The sequence below is a fragment of the Lampris incognitus genome, chromosome 21, assembly GCF_029633865.1.
Source record: "Lampris incognitus isolate fLamInc1 chromosome 21, fLamInc1.hap2, whole genome shotgun sequence".
NCBI classification, from domain to species: Eukaryota; Metazoa; Chordata; class Actinopteri; order Lampriformes; family Lampridae; genus Lampris; species Lampris incognitus.
In genome coordinates this window covers 28,334,966-28,348,425 of record NC_079231.1, presented here as the reverse complement: position 1 = coordinate 28,348,425, position 13,460 = coordinate 28,334,966, and positions in this window count along the sequence as shown.

The following is a 13,460-nucleotide window of genomic DNA, read 5'->3' as shown; positions in this document are numbered from 1 at the left end:
AGCTGTTTAACATCTGTAATGCAGTATAAACACTCCTCAGCTGTTTAATATCTGCAGCAGAGTATAAACAATCCTCAGCTGTTTAACATCTGTAACGCAGTATAAACACGCCTCAGCTGTTTAACATCTGTAACACAGTATAAACACTCCTCAGATGTTTATCATCTGTAGCACAGTATAAACACTCCTCAGCTGTTTCACATCTGTAACACAGTATAAACACTCCTCAGCTGTTTAACATATGTAATGCAGTATAAACACTCCTCAGCTGTTTAACATCTGTAATGCAGTATAAACACTCCTCAGCTGTTTAACATCTATAACGCTGTATAAACACTCCTCAGCTGTTTAACATATGTAACACAGTATAAACACTCCTCAGCTGTTTAACATATGTAATGCAGTATAAACACTCCTCAGCTGTTTAACATCTGTAATGCAGTATAAATACTCCTCAGCAGTTTAACATCTGTAACACAGTATAAACACTCCTTAGCTGTTTAACATATGTAAAGCAGTATAAACTATCCTCAACTGTTTAACATCTGTAACGCAGTATAAACACTCCTCAGCTGTTTAACATCTGTAATACAGTATAAAAACTCCTCAGCTGTTAACATCTGTAGCATAGTATAAACACTCCTCAGCTGTTTAATATCTGTAGCACAGTATAAACACTCCTCAGCTGTTTAATATCTGTAGCACAGTATAAACACTCCTCAGCTGTTTAACATCTGTAACACAGAATAAACACTCCTCAGCTGTTTAACATCTGTAACACAGTATAAACACTCCTCAGCTATTTAATATCTGTAGCACAGTATAAACACTCCTCAGCTGTTTATCATCTGTAGCACAGTATAAACACTCCTCAGCTGTTTAATATCTGTAGCACAGTATAAAAAATCCTCAGCTGTTTAACATCTGTAATGCAGTATAAACAATCCTCAGCTGTTTAACATCTATAACACAGTATAAACACTCCTCAGCTGTTGACATCTGTAATGCAGTATAAACACTCCTCAGCTGTTTAATATCTGTAGCACAGTATAAACACTCTACAGCTGTTTAACATATGTAAAACGGTATAAACACTCCTCAGCTGTTTAACATCTGTAACACAGTATAAACACTCTTCAACTGTTTAACATCTGTAGCACAGTATAAACACTCTTCAGCTGTTTAACATCTGTAACACAGTATAAACACTCCTCAGCTGTTTAACATCTGTAGCACAGTATAAACACTCTTCAGCTGTTTAACATCTGTAACGCAGTATAAACACTCCTCAGCTGTTTAACATCTGTAGCACAGTATAAACACTCCTCAGCTGTTAACATCTGTAACACAGTATAAGCCCTCCTCAGCTGTTAACATCTGTAATGCAGTATGAACACTCCTCATCTGTTTAACATCTGTAACACAGTATAAACACTCCCCAGCTTTAACATCTGTAACACAGTATAAACACTCCTCAGCTGTTTAACAACTGTAACACAGTATAAACACTCCTCAGCTGTTTAACATCTGTAACAAAGTATAAACACTCCTCAGCTGTTTAACAACTGTAACACAGTATAAACACTCCTCAGCTGTTTAACATCTGTAACACAATATAGACACTCCTCAGCTGTTTAAAATCTGTAGCACAGTATAAACACTCCTCAGCTGTTTAACATCTGTAATACAGTATAAAAACTCCTCAGCTGTTAACATCTGAGGCATAGTATAAACACTCCTCGGCTGTTTAATATCTGTAGCACAGTATAAACACTCCTCAGCTGTTTAATATCTGTAGCACAGTATAAACACTCCTCAGCTGTTTAACATCTGTAACACAGAATAAACACTCGTCAGCTGTTTAACATCTGTAACACAGTATAAACACTCCTCAGCTATTTAATATCTGTAGCACAGTATAAACACTCCTCAGCTGTTTATCATCTGTAGCACAGTATAAACACTCCTCAGCTGTTTAATATCTGTAGCACAGTATAAACAATCCTCAGCTGTTTAACATCTGTAATGCAGTATAAACAATCCTCAGCTGTTTAACATCTATAACACAGTATAAACACTCCTCAGCTGTTGACATCTGTAATGCAGTATAAACACTCCTAAGCTGTTTAATATCTGTAGCACAGTATAAACACTCCTCAGCTGTTTAACATATGTAAAACTGTATAAACACTCCTCAGCTGTTTAACATCTGTAGCACAGTATAAACACTCCTCAGCTGTTAACATCTGTAACACAGTATAAGCCCTCCTCAGCTGTTAACATCTGTAATGCAGTATGAACACTCCTCATCTGTTTAACATCTGTAACACAGTATAAACACTCCCCAGCTTTAACATCTGTAACACAGTATAAACACTCCTCAGCTGTTTAACATCTGTAACACAGTATAAACACTCCTCAGCTGTTTAACATATGTAATGCAGTATAAACACTCCTCAGCTGTTTAACAACTGTAATGCAGTATAAACACTCCTCAACTGTTTAACATCTGTAACGCAGTATAAACACTCCTCAGCTGTTTAACATCTGTAACACAGTATAAACACTCCTCAGCTGTTTAACATATGTAAAACGGTATAAACACTCCTCAGCTGTTTAACATCTGTAACACAGTATAAACACTCCTCAGCTGTTTAACAACTGTAACACAGTATAAACACTCCTCAGCTGTTTAACATATGTAACACAATATAGACACTCCTCAGCTGTTTAACATCTGTAGCACAGTATAAACACTCTTCAGCTGTTTAACATCTGTAACACAGTATAAACACTCCTCAGCTGTTTAACATATGTAAAACGGTATAAACACTCCTCAGCTGTTTAACATCTGTAACACAGTATAAACACTCCTCAGCTGTTTAACAACTGTAACACAGTATAAACACTCCTCAGCTGTTTAACATCTGTAACACAATACAGACACTCCTCAGCTGTTTAAAATCTGTAGCACAGTATAAACACTCTTCAGCTGTTTAACATCTGTAACACAGTATAAACACTCCTCAGCTGTTTAACATCTGTAGCACAGTATAAACACTCTTCAACTGTTTAACATCTGTAGCACAGTATAAACACTCTTCAGCTGTTTAACATCTGTAACACAGTATAAACACTCCTCAGCTGTTTAACATCTGTAGCACAGTATAAACACTCTTCAGCTGTTTAACATCTGTAGCACAGTATAGACACTCCTCGGCTTTTTAACATCTGTAGCACAATGTAAACACTCCTCAGCTGTTTAACATCTGTAACGCTGTATAAACACTCCTCAGCTGTTTAACATCTGTAGCACAGTATAAACACTCTTCAGCTTTTTAACATCTGTAAAACAGTATAAACACTCCTCAGCTGTTTAACATCTTTAATGCAGTATAAACACTCCTCAGCTGTTTAATATCTGTAGCACAGTATAAACACTCCTCAGCTGTTTAACATCTGTAGCACAGTATAAACACTCCTCAGCTGTTTAACATCTGTAAAACAGTATAATCACTCCTCAGCTGTTTAACATCTATAATGCAGTATAAACACGCCTCAGCTGTTTAATATCTGTAGCACAGTATAAACACTCCTCAGCTGTTTAACATCTGTAACACAGTATAAACACTCCTCAGCTGTTTAACATCTCTAATGCAGTATAAACACTCCTTAGCTGTCTAACATCTGTAGCACAGTATAAACACTCCTCAGCTGTTTAACATATGTAGCACAGTATAAACACTCCTCAGCTGTTTAACATCTGTAACACAGCATAAAAAAATCCTCAGCTGTTTAACATCTGTAACACAGTATAAACACTCCTCAGCTGTTTAACATCTGTAACACAGTATAAACACTCCTCAGCTGTTTAACATCTGTAACACAGTATAAACACTCCTCAGCTGTTTAACATCTGTAGCACAGTATAAACACTCCTCAGCTGTTTAACATCTGTAACACAGTATGAACACCCCTCAGCTGTTTAACATCTGTAACACAGTATAAACACTCCTCAGCTGTTTAACATCTGTAACACGGTATAAACACTCCTGAGCTGTTTAACATCTGTAACACAGTATAAACACTCCTCAGCTGTTTAACATATGTAACACAGTATAAACCCTCCTCAGCTGTTTAACATCTGTAACACGGTATAAACACTCCTCAGCTGTTTAACATATGTAACACAGTATAAACCCTCCTCAGCTGTTTAACATCTGTAACACGGTATAAACACTCCTCAGCTGTTTAACATATGTAACACAGTATAAACACTCCTCAGCTGTTTAACATCTGTAACACAGTATAAACACTCCTCAGCTGTTTAACATATGTAAAACGGTATAAACACTCCTCAGCTGTTTAACATCTGTAACACAGTATAAACACTCCTCAGCTGTTTAACAACTGTAACACAGTATAAACACTCCTCAGCTGTTTAACATCTGTAACACAATATAGACACTCCTCAGCTGTTTAAAATATGTAGCACAGTATAAACACTCTTCAGCTGTTTAACATCTGTAACACAGTATAAACACTCCTCAGCTGTTTAACATCTGTAGCACAGTATAAACACTCTTCAACTGTTTAACATCTGTAGCACAGTATAAACACTCTTCAGCTGTTTAACATCTGTAACACAGTATAAACACTCCTCAGCTGTTTAACATCTGTAGCACAGTATAAACACTCTTCAGCTGTTTAACATCTGTAGCACAGTATAGACACTCCTCGGCTTTTTAACATCTGTAGCACAATGTAAACACTCCTCAGCTGTTTAACATCTGTAGCACAGTATAAACACTCCTCAGCTGTTTAACATCTGTAACGCTGTATAAACACTCCTCAGCTGTTTAACATCTGTAGCACAGTATAAACACTCCTCAGCTGTTTAACATATGTAAAACGGTATAAACACTCCTCAGCTGTTTAACATCTGTAACACAGTATAAACACTCCTCAGCTGTTTAACAACTGTAACACAGTATAAACACTCCTCAGCTGTTTAACATCTGTAACACAATACAGACACTCCTCAGCTGTTTAAAATCTGTAGCACAGTATAAACACTCTTCAGCTGTTTAACATCTGTAACACAGTATAAACACTCCTCAGCTGTTTAACATCTGTAGCACAGTATAAACACTCTTCAACTGTTTAACATCTGTAGCACAGTATAAACACTCTTCAGCTGTTTAACATCTGTAACACAGTATAAACACTCCTCAGCTGTTTAACATCTGTAGCACAGTATAAACACTCTTCAGCTGTTTAACATCTGTAGCACAGTATAGACACTCCTCGGCTTTTTAACATCTGTAGCACAATGTAAACACTCCTCAGCTGTTTAACATCTGTAACGCTGTATAAACACTCCTCAGCTGTTTAACATCTGTAGCACAGTATAAACACTCTTCAGCTTTTTAACATCTGTAAAACAGTATAAACACTCCTCAGCTGTTTAACATCTTTAATGCAGTATAAACACTCCTCAGCTGTTTAATATCTGTAGCACAGTATAAACACTCCTCAGCTGTTTAACATCTGTAGCACAGTATAAACACTCCTCAGCTGTTTAACATCTGTAAAACAGTATAATCACTCCTCAGCTGTTTAACATCTATAATGCAGTATAAACACGCCTCAGCTGTTTAATATCTGTAGCACAGTATAAACACTCCTCAGCTGTTTAACATCTGTAACACAGTATAAACACTCCTCAGCTGTTTAACATCTCTAATGCAGTATAAACACTCCTTAGCTGTCTAACATCTGTAGCACAGTATAAACACTCCTCAGCTGTTTAACATATGTAGCACAGTATAAACACTCCTCAGCTGTTTAACATCTGTAACACAGCATAAAAAAATCCTCAGCTGTTTAACATCTGTAACACAGTATAAACACTCCTCAGCTGTTTAACATCTGTAACACAGTATAAACACTCCTCAGCTGTTTAACATCTGTAACACAGTATAAACACTCCTCAGCTGTTTAACATCTGTAGCACAGTATAAACACTCCTCAGCTGTTTAACATCTGTAACACAGTATGAACACCCCTCAGCTGTTTAACATCTGTAACACAGTATAAACACTCCTCAGCTGTTTAACATCTGTAACACGGTATAAACACTCCTGAGCTGTTTAACATCTGTAACACAGTATAAACACTCCTCAGCTGTTTAACATATGTAACACAGTATAAACCCTCCTCAGCTGTTTAACATCTGTAACACGGTATAAACACTCCTCAGCTGTTTAACATATGTAACACAGTATAAACCCTCCTCAGCTGTTTAACATCTGTAACACGGTATAAACACTCCTCAGCTGTTTAACATATGTAACACAGTATAAACACTCCTCAGCTGTTTAACATCTGTAACACAGTATAAACACTCCTCAGCTGTTTAACATATGTAAAACGGTATAAACACTCCTCAGCTGTTTAACATCTGTAACACAGTATAAACACTCCTCAGCTGTTTAACAACTGTAACACAGTATAAACACTCCTCAGCTGTTTAACATCTGTAACACAATATAGACACTCCTCAGCTGTTTAAAATATGTAGCACAGTATAAACACTCTTCAGCTGTTTAACATCTGTAACACAGTATAAACACTCCTCAGCTGTTTAACATCTGTAGCACAGTATAAACACTCTTCAACTGTTTAACATCTGTAGCACAGTATAAACACTCTTCAGCTGTTTAACATCTGTAACACAGTATAAACACTCCTCAGCTGTTTAACATCTGTAGCACAGTATAAACACTCTTCAGCTGTTTAACATCTGTAGCACAGTATAGACACTCCTCGGCTTTTTAACATCTGTAGCACAATGTAAACACTCCTCAGCTGTTTAACATCTGTAGCACAGTATAAATACTCCTCAGCTGTTTAACATCTGTAACGCTGTATAAACACTCCTCAGCTGTTTAACATCTGTAGCACAGTATAAACACTCTTCAGCTGTTTAACATCTGTAACACAGTATAAACACTCCTCAGCTGTTAACATCTGTAATGCAGTATAAACACTCCTCAGCTGTTTAATATCTGTAGCACAGTATAAACACTCCTCAGCTGTTTCACATCTGTAGCACAGTATAAACACTCCTCAGCTGTTTAACATCTGTAACACAGTATAAGCCCTCCTCAGCTGTTAACATCTGTAATGCAGTATAAACACTCCTCAGCTGTTTAACATCTGTAGCACAGTATAAACACTCCCCAGCTTTAACATCTGTAACACAGTATAAACACTCCTCAGCTGTTTAACATATGTAACACAGTATAAACACTCCTCAGCTGTTTAACATATGTAATGCAGTATAAACACTCCTCAGCAGTTTAACAACTGTAATGCAGTATAAACACTCCTCAACTGTTTAACATCTGTAACGCAGTATAAACACTCCTCAGCTGTTTAGCATATGAAACACAGTATAAACACTCCTCAGCTGTTTAACATCTGTAACACGGTATAAACACTCCTCAGCTGTTTAACATCTGTAACACAGTATAAACACTCCTCAGCTGTTTAACATATGTAAAACGGTATAAACACTCCTCAGCTGTTTAACATCTGTAACACAGTATAAACACTCCTCAGCTGTTTAACAACTGTAACACAGTATAAACACTCCTCAGCTGTTTAACATATGTAACACAATATAGACACTCCTCAGCTGTTTAACATCTGTAGCACAGTATAAACACTCTTCAGCTGTTTAACATCTGTAACACAGTATAAACACTCCTCAGCTGTTTAACATATGTAAAACGGTATAAACACTCCTCAGCTGTTTAACATCTGTAACACAGTATAAACACTCCTCAGCTGTTTAACAACTGTAACACAGTATAAACACTCCTCAGCTGTTTAACATCTGTAACACAATATAGACACTCCTCAGCTGTTTAAAATCTGTAGTACAGTATAAACACTCTTCAGCTGTTTAACATCTGTAACACAGTATAAACACTCCTCAGCTGTTTAACATCTGTAGCACAGTATAAACACTCTTCAACTGTTTAACATCTGTAGCACAGTATAAACACTCTTCAGCTGTTTAACATCTGTAACACAGTATAAACACTCCTCAGCTGTTTAACATCTGTAGCACAGTATAAACACTCTTCAGCTGTTTAACATCTGTAGCACAGTATAGACACTCCTCGGCTTTTTAACATCTGTAGCACAATGTAAACACTCCTCAGCTGTTTAACATCTGTAACGCTGTATAAACACTCCTCAGCTGTTTAACATCTGTAGCACAGTATAAACACTCTTCAGCTGTTTAACATCTGTAACACAGTATAAACACTCCTCAGCTGTTTAACATCTGTAATGCAGTATAAACACTCCTCAGCTGTTTAATATCTGTAGCACAGTATAAATACTCCTCAGCTGTTTAACATCTGTAGCACAGTATAAACACTCCTCAGCTGTTTAACATCTGTAAAACAGTATAATCACTCCCCAGCTGTTTAACATCTATAATGCAGTATAAACACGCCTCAGCTGTTTAATATCTGTAGCACAGTATAAACACTCCTCAGATGTTTAACATCTGTAGCACAGTATAAACACTCCTCAGCTGTTTAACATCTCTAATGCAGTATAAACACTCCTTAGCTGTTTAACATCTGTAGCACAGTATAAACACTCCTCAGCTGTTTAACATCTGTAGCACAGTATAAACACTCCTCATCTGTTTAACATCTGTAACACAGCATAAAAAATCCTCAGCTGTTTAACATCTGTAACACAGTATAAACACTCCTCAGCTGTTTAACATCTGTAACACAGTATAAACACTCCTCAGCTGTTTAACATCTGTAACACAGTATAAACACTCCTCAGCTGTTTAACATCTGTAGCACAGTATAAACACTCCTCAGCTGTTTAACATCTGTAAAACAGTATAAACACCCCTCAGCTGTTTAACATCTGTAACACAGTATAAACACTCCTCAGCTGTTTAACATCTGTAACACGGTATAAACACTCCTCAGCTGTTTAACATCTGTAACACAGTATAAACACTCCTCAGCTGTTTAACATATGTAATACAGTATAAACCCTCCTCAGCTGTTAACATCTGTAACACGGTATAAACACTCCTCAGCTGTTTAACATATGTAACACAGTATAAATCCTCCTCAGGTGTTAACATCTGTAACACGGTATAAACACTCTTCAGCTGTTAAACATATGTAACACAGTATAAACACTCCTCAGCTGTTTAACATCTGTAACACAGTATAAACACTCCTCAGCTGTTTAACATATGTAACACAGTATAAACACTCTTCAGCTGTTTAACATATGTAGCACAGTATAGACACTCCTCGGCTTTTTAACATCTGTAGCACAATTTAAACACTCCTCAGCTGTTTAACATCTGTAGCACAGTATAAACACTCCTCAGCTGTTTAACATCTGTAACGCTGTATAAACACTCCTCAGCTGTTTAACATCTGTAGCACAGTATAAGCCCTCCTCAGCTGTTAACATCTGTAATGCAGTATAAACACTCCTCAGCTGTTTAACATCTGTAGCACAGTATAAACACTCCCCAGCTTTAACATCTGTAACACAGTATAAACACTCCTCAGCTGTTTAACATATGTAACACAGTATAAACACTCCTCAGCTGTTTAACATATGTAATGCAGTATAAACACTCCTCAGCAGTTTAACAACTGTAATGCAGTATAAACACTCCTCAACTGTTTAACATCTGTAACGCAGTATAAACACTCCTCAGCTGTTTAGCATATGAAACACAGTATAAACACTCCTCAGCTGTTTAACATCTGTAACACGGTATAAACACTCCTCAGCTGTTTAACATCTGTAACACAGTATAAACACTCCTCAGCTGTTTAACATATGTAAAACGGTATAAACACTCCTCAGCTGTTTAACATCTGTAACACAGTATAAACACTCCTCAGCTGTTTAACAACTGTAACACAGTATAAACACTCCTCAGCTGTTTAACATATGTAACACAATATAGACACTCCTCAGCTGTTTAACATCTGTAGCACAGTATAAACACTCTTCAGCTGTTTAACATCTGTAACACAGTATAAACACTCCTCAGCTGTTTAACATATGTAAAACGGTATAAACACTCCTCAGCTGTTTAACATCTGTAACACAGTATAAACACTCCTCAGCTGTTTAACAACTGTAACACAGTATAAACACTCCTCAGCTGTTTAACATCTGTAACACAATATAGACACTCCTCAGCTGTTTAAAATCTGTAGTACAGTATAAACACTCTTCAGCTGTTTAACATCTGTAACACAGTATAAACACTCCTCAGCTGTTTAACATCTGTAGCACAGTATAAACACTCTTCAACTGTTTAACATCTGTAGCACAGTATAAACACTCTTCAGCTGTTTAACATCTGTAACACAGTATAAACACTCCTCAGCTGTTTAACATCTGTAGCACAGTATAAACACTCTTCAGCTGTTTAACATCTGTAGCACAGTATAGACACTCCTCGGCTTTTTAACATCTGTAGCACAATGTAAACACTCCTCAGCTGTTTAACATCTGTAACGCTGTATAAACACTCCTCAGCTGTTTAACATCTGTAGCACAGTATAAACACTCTTCAGCTGTTTAACATCTGTAACACAGTATAAACACTCCTCAGCTGTTTAACATCTGTAATGCAGTATAAACACTCCTCAGCTGTTTAATATCTGTAGCACAGTATAAATACTCCTCAGCTGTTTAACATCTGTAGCACAGTATAAACACTCCTCAGCTGTTTAACATCTGTAAAACAGTATAATCACTCCCCAGCTGTTTAACATCTATAATGCAGTATAAACACGCCTCAGCTGTTTAATATCTGTAGCACAGTATAAACACTCCTCAGATGTTTAACATCTGTAGCACAGTATAAACACTCCTCAGCTGTTTAACATCTCTAATGCAGTATAAACACTCCTTAGCTGTTTAACATCTGTAGCACAGTATAAACACTCCTCAGCTGTTTAACATCTGTAGCACAGTATAAACACTCCTCATCTGTTTAACATCTGTAACACAGCATAAAAAATCCTCAGCTGTTTAACATCTGTAACACAGTATAAACACTCCTCAGCTGTTTAACATCTGTAACACAGTATAAACACTCCTCAGCTGTTTAACATCTGTAACACAGTATAAACACTCCTCAGCTGTTTAACATCTGTAGCACAGTATAAACACTCCTCAGCTGTTTAACATCTGTAAAACAGTATAAACACCCCTCAGCTGTTTAACATCTGTAACACAGTATAAACACTCCTCAGCTGTTTAACATCTGTAACACGGTATAAACACTCCTCAGCTGTTTAACATCTGTAACACAGTATAAACACTCCTCAGCTGTTTAACATATGTAATACAGTATAAACCCTCCTCAGCTGTTAACATCTGTAACACGGTATAAACACTCCTCAGCTGTTTAACATATGTAACACAGTATAAATCCTCCTCAGGTGTTAACATCTGTAACACGGTATAAACACTCTTCAGCTGTTAAACATATGTAACACAGTATAAACACTCCTCAGCTGTTTAACATCTGTAACACAGTATAAACACTCCTCAGCTGTTTAACATATGTAACACAGTATAAACACTCTTCAGCTGTTTAACATATGTAGCACAGTATAGACACTCCTCGGCTTTTTAACATCTGTAGCACAATTTAAACACTCCTCAGCTGTTTAACATCTGTAGCACAGTATAAACACTCCTCAGCTGTTTAACATCTGTAACGCTGTATAAACACTCCTCAGCTGTTTAACATCTGTAGCACAGTATAAACACTCCTCAGCTGTTTAACATCTGTAACACGGTATAAACACTCCTCAGCTGTTTAACATCTGTAACACAGTATAAACACTCCCCAGCTGTTTAACATATGTAACACAGTATAAACCCTCCTCAGCTGTTAACATCTGTAACACGGTATAAACACTCCTCATCTGTTTAACATCTGTAACACAGTATAAACACTCCTCAGGTGTTAACATCTGTAACACGGTATAAACACTCTTCAGCTGTTTAACATATGTAACACATTATAAACACTCCTCAGCTGTTTAACATCTGTAACACAGTATAAACACTCCTCAGCTGTTTAACATCTCTAATGCAGTATAAACACTCCTTAGCTGTCTAACATCTGTAGCACAGTATAAACACTCCTCAGCTGTTTAACATCTGTAGCACAGTATAAACACTCCTCAGCTGTTTAACATCTGTAACACAGTATAAACACTCCTCAGCTGTTTAACATCTGTAACACAGTATAAACACTCCTTAGCTGTCTAACATCTGTAGCACAGTATAAACACTCCTCAGCTGTTTAACATCTGTAGCACAGTATAAACACTCCTCAGCTGTTTAACATCTGTAACACAGTATAAACACTCCTTAGCTGTTTAACATCTGTAACACAGTATAAACACTCCTCAGCTGTTTAACATCTGTAGCACAGTATAAACACTCCTCAGCTGTTTAACATCTGTAACACAGTATAAACACCCCTCAGCTGTTTAACATCTGTAACACAGTATAAACACTCCTCAGCTGTTTAACATCTGTAACACGGTAAAAACACTCCTGAGCTGTTTAACATATGTAAAACGGTATAAACACTCCTCAGCTGTTTAACATCTGTAACACAGTATAAACACTCCTCTGTTGTTTAACAACTGTAACACATTATAAACACTCTTCAGCTGTTTAACATCTGTAACACAGTATAAACACTCCTCAGCTGTTAACATCTGTAATGCAGTATAAACACTCCTCAGCTGTTTAATATCTGTAGCACAGTATAAACACTCCTCAGCTGTTTAACATCTGTAGCACAGTATAAACACTCCTCAGCTGTTTCACATCTGTAACACAGTATAAACACTCTTCAGCTGTTTAACATATGTAACACAGTATAAACACTCCTCAGCTGTTTAACATATGTAATGCAGTATAAACACTCCTCAACTGTTTAACATCTGTAACGCAGTATAAACACTCCTCAGCTGTTTAACATATGTAACACTGTATAAACACTCCTCAGCTGTTTAACATCTGTAGCACTGTATAAACACTCCTCAGCTGTTTAACATCTGTAACGCAGTATAAACACTCCTCAGCTGTTTAACATATGTAACACAGTATAAACACTCCTCAGCTGTTTAACATCTGTAATGCAGTATAAAAACTCCTCAGCAGTTTAAAATATGTAACACAGTATAAACACTCCTCAGCTGTTTAACATATGTAATGCAGTATAAACACTCCTCAACTGTTTAACATCTGTAACGCAGTATAAACACTCCTCAGCTGTTTAACATATGTAACACAGTATAAACACTCCTCAGCTGTTTAACATCTGTAATGCAGTATAAACA